Raw genomic sequence first — 9,776 nt, forward strand, 5'->3', positions numbered from 1 at the left:
TTGGGCTTAGCCACCTTGTGAGCCTGAGATCCCTCTTGTACAACTTTTTTATTTCCTTTGAATGCCTTTTCACGTGCATCTCTTATTTCTCCATTTAGTATTCATGATTCTTTTAATGTGGATTACATGGGTTAAATTATTGAAGTGAGTTGTTTTGTAGGTTATTTACAGAGTCACAAGCATTATGCATTCTTAGAATAGTTTTGAAAAGTCATATTCTTCATTGAGCTACTTGTATTGATTTACCGCTTCACAAATCTAGAATTTCATGAAGTCTCCTGTAGCAAAATAGTAATAATTTTATGCTATTTGTTAGAACATTTAATGAGCTTCATTTGGGTTGATTCCACTTATATTGGGTCATAAAAACATTCAAGTTAATAAAAAAAATTACCCCATAGCATTTTCACTTTATTAGGTTCGGAATTTGGTAGGCTAACTAGTTCACAAGTTCTTGAATTTCTCGATTTTAGAGTAGTAATTTTCTACTATTTTTAACACATGTTAACAAGGGTATTTTGGAGTGATTCCACTTGGAAAGAAGTCCGAAGACATCCCAATTAATAAATAAAAAATTCACATCTCATTTTCATTTGATTTACTTGGGCATTTGGGAAGTTATCTCGCTCTTGTAGCAAAAGAGAGCCTCCTATAGCACTCTTGTAGCACATGTAAACTTGACCATATATGCTCCAAAAGCTTAGTTTTTGTCTCTTAGACTTGAATAATGACCCCTAGGCTCCAAAAACATGATGGAGTAATACAAAACACCTATTACTTCTTGCCTCTTCCCCATTGAAATTCACCTTTGCAGTTATGGTTAGTGGACAGATTCATGACTTGAAGAGCAAAATGATGATTTTCATGATTACTTTATGAAACACCTTATGAACTTTGTTGAAAAAATCTATCTCGAATGCAGTGATTGAAGAATGATTTCATTTCATATTTCTTACACTATGGTTTCCATTTCCAACATTACTATTTCTATTGCATACACTAGGCTTCTTTTTGGTGTACCATTTACACTCTGCAAATAGGTTAATGTTCACGTTTCTGCAAATAGGATTAATATTTACATTCATGCAAAATAGAAAAGTATTTCCTTTTTGAAAAAGTAACTAGGATTTCCTCTCTACAAAAGTAATTAGGTTTCCTTTCTGCAAATGGAGTAACATTTCCATTTCTACAATTAGTTTAGGCTTGATTTGCATGACATTCACTTAATTGCATCAAATCAACGAAAGAACGACACGTTGCATGTTACACATATATTGTTGACATGTATGAAGTTTGTATGAACCCCGAGTTGATAATTTAAGTTGGTAGCCTTGGGAATTACAACATTCTTGTTGCAAAACTAGGGCTCATTAGTCCCTATAAAAATAAAATACTAGGACTTCATGCTTATTTATTTATCTTCTAATGCAATCATTCAAATTATAATTTAACATGACTTACAATTATCAGAAAAGAAAATAATTACAACTTCTTCAATAGATGGCATATTATGAATTATTAAGCACCAAATATATTTTCATTGTACATTTTGTTTATAATGTGTTTTTTGTATCTTGTATTAATCATGGATATCATGAAGGGTTGTAGTTCAATACCAACAACTGGATATGAACAATTCTCTTGTTACGATTCCAGGTGGTCAAGTCCAACAAATCACAACCCTAAAGAAACACTTGTTAAATTTTGTGAAGAAAATTACTAAAAAAAAGAAAAAGAATAATCATGGTCGTGAAGAATGGATGTGCACATTATGTAAACATGTGTTTAAAGGAAGCTACACTAGGGTGTGGCATCATCTTTTATCCCTATCTAGTGATGGGGTAAAGGGTTGTACATGTACTATTGAGAAGAGGATGGAGTTGACAAAGATTCGTATGGTTGCCCTAGGATCCAATGTACTGAAATTGGACCATGATTGTAATTTTAAAGTACCTAGATCTTCTCCCTGTGATATGAAATATCTAGTTAATCAAAACGAATCAAACCAATTTGAGTCTGTAGGGGGGTGGGGGGAATATACTTTTGGGAGGAGTAAGAGGCCTGTGAGTTTTTCTCATGAACCAATTTCTAAAATCTACAATGTTAATATAGCGATCAGGTTGGTGCTGCTATTTTTGATTCTTTTTAAACAAATGGAATTTCATTTAATGCTACCTATTCTCCACATTACAAAAAAAATGGTGCAAAAAATCGTAATGCCTCCAAATTACAACAAAATAAAGACACCATTGTAAGATAAAAAAGTAACAAAAATACAAAAGCTTATGAGCCCTCTTAAACAATCTTAGAATTATTCAAGATATTCAATAATTATGATTGATTAGACAAATATTCAACCAACACTATTGTTGAATATTATTGACCAACACCATTGTTGAATATTATTGTTAAATCTCTGGTTGGGCCGTATTACTCTTACACTTTTCGTTGCTTACCTCTTTATATTTAGAGGGTTCACATTTTCAAAATATCCCATCGATTGGCATTTTGAAGTTAAGGCAAATGATTCAACCAGGTGTGCATTGAAATTTTCATTTTCATTGAGCCGATATTAAATTTAATTATTTTATTAAGGTTTTCTTTAATAATATTTTATCAAGGTTTTTTTAATATATCAAATTATTTATTGGACCACTTTTAACATTGAAAAAGCTGAGAGAATATTATTTACTTTTTCAGGCTAATGTTTAAAATATATAGGTATTAAATTGCAATATCTCTAACCAAATGGCTCTCAGGAGAAACATGTTAAATTATCATAAAGTTCTGGAAAAGCTCCAAAGTACTTGTTGAAGCTTCCAGGCATTAGAGAGCAGGTAACTTAAGCTTGGGAGATAGTTGTAACCTTTTTCGGATTTGGGAATTCTGCATGTTTTTTTGCTCCAAAAGAATTTGATTAGCAAATTGTTGACAGATTAATATTTTGTTTTTTGGAGTGTTTGAAAATTCAATCTTTTACATATTTCTTTGCAAAACAAAATTTGATTAGAAAGTTTTGAATGAAAATAAATAAATAATTTTATTTTTATTTTTAATATATATTAAATTTTAATATATTATATTATTTCGGCTCCCAACTCAACATTTCTGGTGAATTCGGGCAAACCTTCCAGCCGTGCCAGCGTATCAAATGTACCCGTGTACCGGAAACTTGGGTAGCATAAAAATTAACAAACCAGAAGAGTTCTCTTAAGCCTCTTTGATAAGACTATGAAAAAATAAAATTATAAGATTGTGAGGTTTATACCAAATGATTGCGAAAAACAAGCCTTCTCAGGGCACATATATTAATATTTGAGCATCCTTTTCGTCTCGTTCAAGGAAATCTTTTTGTATCAATTTCTCAATCCGTTCATTTATGGTTTCTATCTCTGGAATTATTATTGTTTTAACCTGTTCAATGCATTCACTCACCAGTTGTTCTTGAAATAAAACTTTTCGTTTCTTCATGATGCGAACTATGAAGCAATCAATTACAGCGCAATGATCTTTCTCATGAACATGCTCAGTGACAGCTTTTATCTCTTCAACAACCTCTGGAACTGGAACCTCAATCCTCCTTTCTCTGGATCTAAATTTGTGGTTGAATTCAAAAATGTCAGCTACACTAAAGGTTCCATTGTTGGGCTGTTTGAGAAGAATTTTATGCTTTCCGCCTGCAAGTGATTTTAAGACTGCAAATAGATCTGCGTCTGACAAATTCAATTGACGTTTGATGTCTGAATAACTCAACATTGCAGAGTCATTAAACAACAGCAACACGGCTGCTTGATTAGTTGTAACTATCATTTCTGTTGGCGTGTTCGCTTCAAACCAACCTACAATTTCACACATGCCCAAAGGATATATCCAAGTAAGTTTCCGCTTTTCAGTTTGTGTATAATAAAACTCTTGGAATACCTCTACACATTGGAGCAGCTCTAAAGGAAGATTGATTTCAGACAATCTTTCGCTCGGCAAAATTCTACGAGACAACACTTTAACACTGAAATCAATTTCGAGTTGTATATTTGGGTTATTATCAAGGTATGCCTTAAACCTATTTTGGTCCTCCCTTGCTCGTCTTAAATATTTTAGAATGGCCTCTAACTTTGATGTATATTCTTGACCACAGTACTGTTTTAGCTTCGACACTGTACTCCGTTCGATATCTTCATTTGCACTCGTATCAAACAGAAGTCTACGGGTTAGTTTCTTATAATAAATTTCAGTGACAAGAAATTTATTGCTCGCACACGCCAAAATTTTCACCGCCTTTTCGAGATTACCCTCTATATCATCATGGCATAAATTTTTAGCCCCACCCTTCTGAAGGAGATTATGGCAATATGTAACCAGCAATTCTTCGCCGCTTCTGCTTCCTGCAACTCCAATGTTGCAGGTTGACCAAAGTGCATTATGTAAAACCTCATAGAAACGCTCATTGTTCTGAAATACATTCTTTACAAATTCCGAGTATTTGTCTTGCAATTCAATAATTTTCTGAACAAATGCCAACTGTACTTCTTCCTGGCCACCTATATTGTCTATTTCCTGTGAATCTTGCAGGCTTACGGCTTTCTCTTGATGTTTAACTAATGCTCTCCCTTCTCTATATAAATGTTCACCAAAGCTATTTGCTAGGAGCTCCAAAGCTTGAGGTATTTCACAGAACAGCCTGTACATCCTCGAAAGATCATCTATCTTCCCTTCCTTCAACAAGACATGGCAACCTGAACACTCTTTTTGCAGAACATTGATCCCATACTCAGTGGAAAGGAGTGTACGTTTTACATTACTTAATAACTCCTCTGAATGATATTCGGAATAATTATCTGGGAATGGGTAGAAATATAACGGGGCAACGACTTCCATCTCATGTTTCAAACATTGTTCCACCTTAAGCATATAATCTGGACAAGAATACTCCACAGACCACGAAGCAGCCTTTCGCGAATAGTAATCTGCAGCAGCTTTCAACAACTTTTCTTGATAATCATTTCCTGCCCAAAACGATGTTGGGGTCTCCATTTCATGATGTCCAATCTCCACAATGCAATGAACAGCGTTCCTCAATAAAGTGCAGTCAATTTGTTCCCCATCCCTCTCTTTATCAACAAGAATAATAACAGTCTTCATCGCACTGTCTCCTAATTCTTCAAAGAGGAGTTCTCGGAAACACTTCACTGTAGCCCCGGAGAGATTATATTCATAACTTGGTGTCATCCCATAGTTATAGCGCGGATCAAAAAAACGATCTAAATAATTAAAAATGTTTAACAGCCATTTAAACATCACCTTATAAATTTCCCAACGTCTCACAAGTTCTCTTAACATCAACAAATCATCATGCTGTGTCCTTAAAGCCGGTAAAACAGTACCTGTGAGATACTCTTCAATGAATTTCTTGTATAAGTCAAACAACTGATATGCATAGTTATGAGGGGGACTTTGCCTGCACATGTCGCATATGGTCGTGTAAAGATTGATGTTCTCCTCTGCAGTTAACTCACCATACCCCTCATCTCCTTCCAGGAAGTTTCTCAGCTTTATGATACCCTGGTACACAATAGACCATCCTTCCTTTAGTTTTATAATATTGCCCTTGCTGCTATTACTCTTTGCCATCTTTCCCGGTGGTACACCCTTGCCTTCGTTATTGTTCTTGCTCTTACACTTTGCGTTACTTCCCTCTTTATATTCACAGGCTTCACGTTTTCAAAAGATCGCATCGATTGGCGTTTTGAAGTTAGGACAAATGATTCAACAGCGTGTGGATTGAAATTTCCATTTTGATCGAGTCGATATTAATTTTAAATATTATATTTAGGTTTTTTCTAATATATCAAATTATTTATTTGACCACTTTAAAAACCTAAAAAGGATGGGATACTAATTATTTACTTCTTCAGGGTAATGCTTAAAATGTATAGGTGTAAAATTGCAGCATCTCTAACCAAATGGCTCTTATGAGGAACATGTCCTAATGACCTTAGCCCTGAGCTAGATTGCCACTATTGGAATTGGATATAAAGTAGGTAGTTAGAAAAATGTTATTAACCTTTTTTTATTTAAATTCCTTTATATTTCAGATATCTTAAAAAAACTGAAATGTGTATTTCTTTATATGAAAAAATAATAATAATTAAATATAAAATTAAATTATTTATTTAATAATTAAAATTTTGAAATTAAATATATAATTATATATCAACTTATTTCTATAACTAAAAATATGGTTTTTTATTAAAATTAAATTTAATATTTTATAAAAAAATCAAACTATTGATGGAATACATTTATTTTATCTAAATTTATTTTTTAATTTATTATTTCTTACTCTCTTTACAACATAGTTTTCAAAATATATTTTAAGAAAATAACATACAACTCTAATTTTTAAAAAATATGATTATAATTTTTTAATAATTAAAATATATTTTTCATTAATTAATTGTTTTAGTATTTAAGATTTATGTTTTTTAATGAATAATTTTTTTAGTATTTAAGATTTATGTTTTTATCAAAATATATTTTAAGAAAATAACATACAACTCTAATTTTTAAAAAATATGATTATAATTTTTTAATAATTAAAAGTAAATTTTAAAATATATTTTTCATTAATTAATTCTTTTAGTATTTAAGATTTATGTTTTTTAATGAATAATTTTTTTAGTATTTAAGATTTATGTTTTTTATAAAACATTTTTAGATTGTTATTTTATTTTGTTGATTTTTTATAAACATGAATAAAAAATATCATCAACATTTATTTATTTTACAGTTTGTGTTTGATTTTTTATTAAAGTAAAAATTAAAATCTTTATTTATTTATTTTCATTTATATCAATGTTTCAAAGAATCATAAAACATAAATTTTAGCAACTTTACTTCTTCTCTATCTACCTTGATCTATTGTTGTTTTCCCAATTAAATCACAAAACATAAAATTCAACATCTTTATTTTTTTTTGTGGATAAGAAATATATTAGGTATATAATCAAAGAAAATGACAACTTGTAAAAAAAATAATAACTTTTGCTCTACACATATGTTAGATTCTTTGACTTGGCCTATTAAAAAATCTTGTTATTTAAGTTTTTATTTTGGGGTTTTCTAGTTCCCTTAAAGAAACCTTGATATTTTTTGAACTACTCCGGTTAAAATCATTTCAAGCCTTTCATAAATCAATTTATTCTTTGATACCCAAATAAAAGCAAAGTAAGTGGGGCTTTATTTTAAGAAAATGACATAGGGAGTTGTTACAATGTGTGATAATATTAAGGAAAATAGTCTCATACATCAAATTTTCTTGGATGCTTAGATTTTGACTATATCAAATTATTAAGGAAAATAGTCTCATAAATCAAATTTTCTTGGATGATTAGATTTTGACTATATCAAATTTTCTTGGATGCTTGGATTTTGACTATTTTTGAAATGAAAGTAATTGGATTTTGACTATTTTGAAATGAAAGTAAAATTTTTAATAGAATATGCCAAATCAAAAAAATAATAAAAAAAAATTTTAAAGACACATTTATATATTTTCAAATTTTAAAATTTGCTAAATCTCTTCAAAGCACCAAAAATAAAAATTAATTTTTTTATTATCATACATTCAACTATTACACTTTTTCATATCAAAATTGGAAAACCATTCTTACATTATATATAAGCATCTCCATACAAATTCACATCTATACTATGTTATTTTATTCTTATGCTCAAAATTTAGTTAATTGATGTCACTCCTAGAAAATATTGAATAATTGTAAAATATTTTTGTTTGGCCTTATGATCACAAGTTTATGCTATTGCCTTACTAAAATATGATGTCGTAAATTTATGCATTACATTATGGTTAGTAGACTCTAAACATCATTCGTGGGACCATTCATCCCATGTATATTTTCACACCCCTACACTTGCGGTAGTCTTTCAACCACTTATAGCAAGGTGCGGCACCACCGAACACTTTCTTTTCACCAATACTTATGTTCATGGACTACGCCTAATTCACTTCCTCCTACTTAGTTTGTGTTTCGCAACCAAGTATTATTATGTTTAGCCTTTATACCAATGAACACCCATACTCATTCATTATCAACAGCAATTATAACAAGAACAAAATTGCACAGTATAAAGGGAGGGGCAACTCCCTGAACAATGAGTCTGCCCGAATCAATATATTATATAATCTTCACTTTTACAATGTACAAGTTAAATCTTGGGAAACCTCAAATTTACACAGTTAATTTTCACAACTTCGGCAAACTTGGTTGCCGAGCTCGTCAGCACCTCCGCATGGTCACCGCACGACTCTCCAACCCTTCGTTCACCTCGTCGCACTCTCGTGTTGTTTTCCCAACTTGGGCGCGCCTCCAAGTCGCCACACACGGGCGCCTCCAACCAAGACACACCTTCATTCACAAACCAACACTCCAACAAGTCTTCGTGCACACTTGCACAATGGGCGGGCACTCTCCCGAGTCGCCAAGACACCCACGCCAAGTCGTCGCACAAGCGACACCTCCGCACGATCACCCCGGGCACACCTTGCCCATCGTCTTCACGCTTCACTGTGAGCGTTTTCTCCAAGTGCGATTTACCAAGGAGAGCGCATGAGTTATGCACCTTAGCTCTCCTCAAAACTACGCACAAGACAACTCTTTCCTTAGAGCGAAGTGCGTATGATCGAATGAGCGAAGTTGTTGATGTTTGAACACCCAACGCTCCACATATATATGCACCATGGCATGTGGGTGGGCTGCCCAGCCGACTGCCCACACACGCCATACACGCACCCTTTGAACACTTGTTTAAGTCAGCCCCGCCCTCCATGGCATGTCGGCCAACCCCCATCGCAAAGCCTCCAATCATGGGTATAAACCACGCTCCACACTTGTCATTCACCAAGTGTTCGCAAGTCTTTGTCGCAAATCGTTGCAAGGTCCTCCATTGCATCGCATAACCAGCTGTCGCACCGTCGTTCGGTCGTGCACGACCGCCCGTCGCACCTCCAACACGCACCCGTGTGCGCCCGCCCAGTCGCCCGGTGCCCAACCGCATCGCACATCTTTGAAGGCCTTACATCCTCCTCCACCTGAAGTCGTTTTCATCCTCGAAAACATATCATCCTGGTAGCCATCCACCAAGATCATCAATATCCATGATGTGAACTCCTCCACATACTGCAACCATCACTGCAACATATGTAGAACCACCGTCTCCATCATGTCTCGCCCCGACAACCATCTGTCACCAAGATCACCATACCAAGGTATACACCTCATCAGTATGTCACACATTAGAGATCATCTCAATCCATGATCATCGATCACCCTGTCACAATCTCCACATGCTGCTCTCCATTGTGGAAGGCTGGTCCCTCCATCCCAAGCTACATGCCCACTGCAACATCCCGTGTCGACCTCATCAAGTGTCATCATGTGAACTGCTGCCATCATACTCCAACATAATGCTAACACATCTTTGTACACTACGTGTTCCCATGTTCGAACTAGTCGGGTGATCAGTCCAACTGTAACACTCAAACCATGAGAATGCACATCCTCATGCCACCATCAGTCGTTTCTCAAAATATCCTGTCACATCCTCAACTCAATCAAGAATCCATCTCCATATAAGTGTAAGCCATGCTCTGGTCCATGAAGTAGCCCTCATCTCATTTGCAACATGTTGTCCATGATGTTTGGTGTCAATGTGCTACATGAAATCAGCCACATCTATCCCAACATCATCCATATGTG

General features: G+C 34.0%; 1 pseudogene; it reads right to left on the minus strand.

The window, feature by feature from the left end:
- Window positions 1-3,294: 3,294 nt before the first annotated feature.
- On the minus strand, window positions 3,295-9,075 carry LOC149189525 (cullin-1 pseudogene; annotated as a pseudogene).
- Between the last annotated feature and the right edge of the window lie 701 nt (window positions 9,076-9,776).

This window comes from Pinus tabuliformis, chromosome 3_1 (assembly GCF_031772625.1).
Source record: "Pinus tabuliformis cultivar Carrire ecotype Pingquan chromosome 3_1, CPIR1, whole genome shotgun sequence".
Taxonomy (NCBI): Eukaryota; Viridiplantae; Streptophyta; class Pinopsida; order Pinales; family Pinaceae; genus Pinus; species Pinus tabuliformis.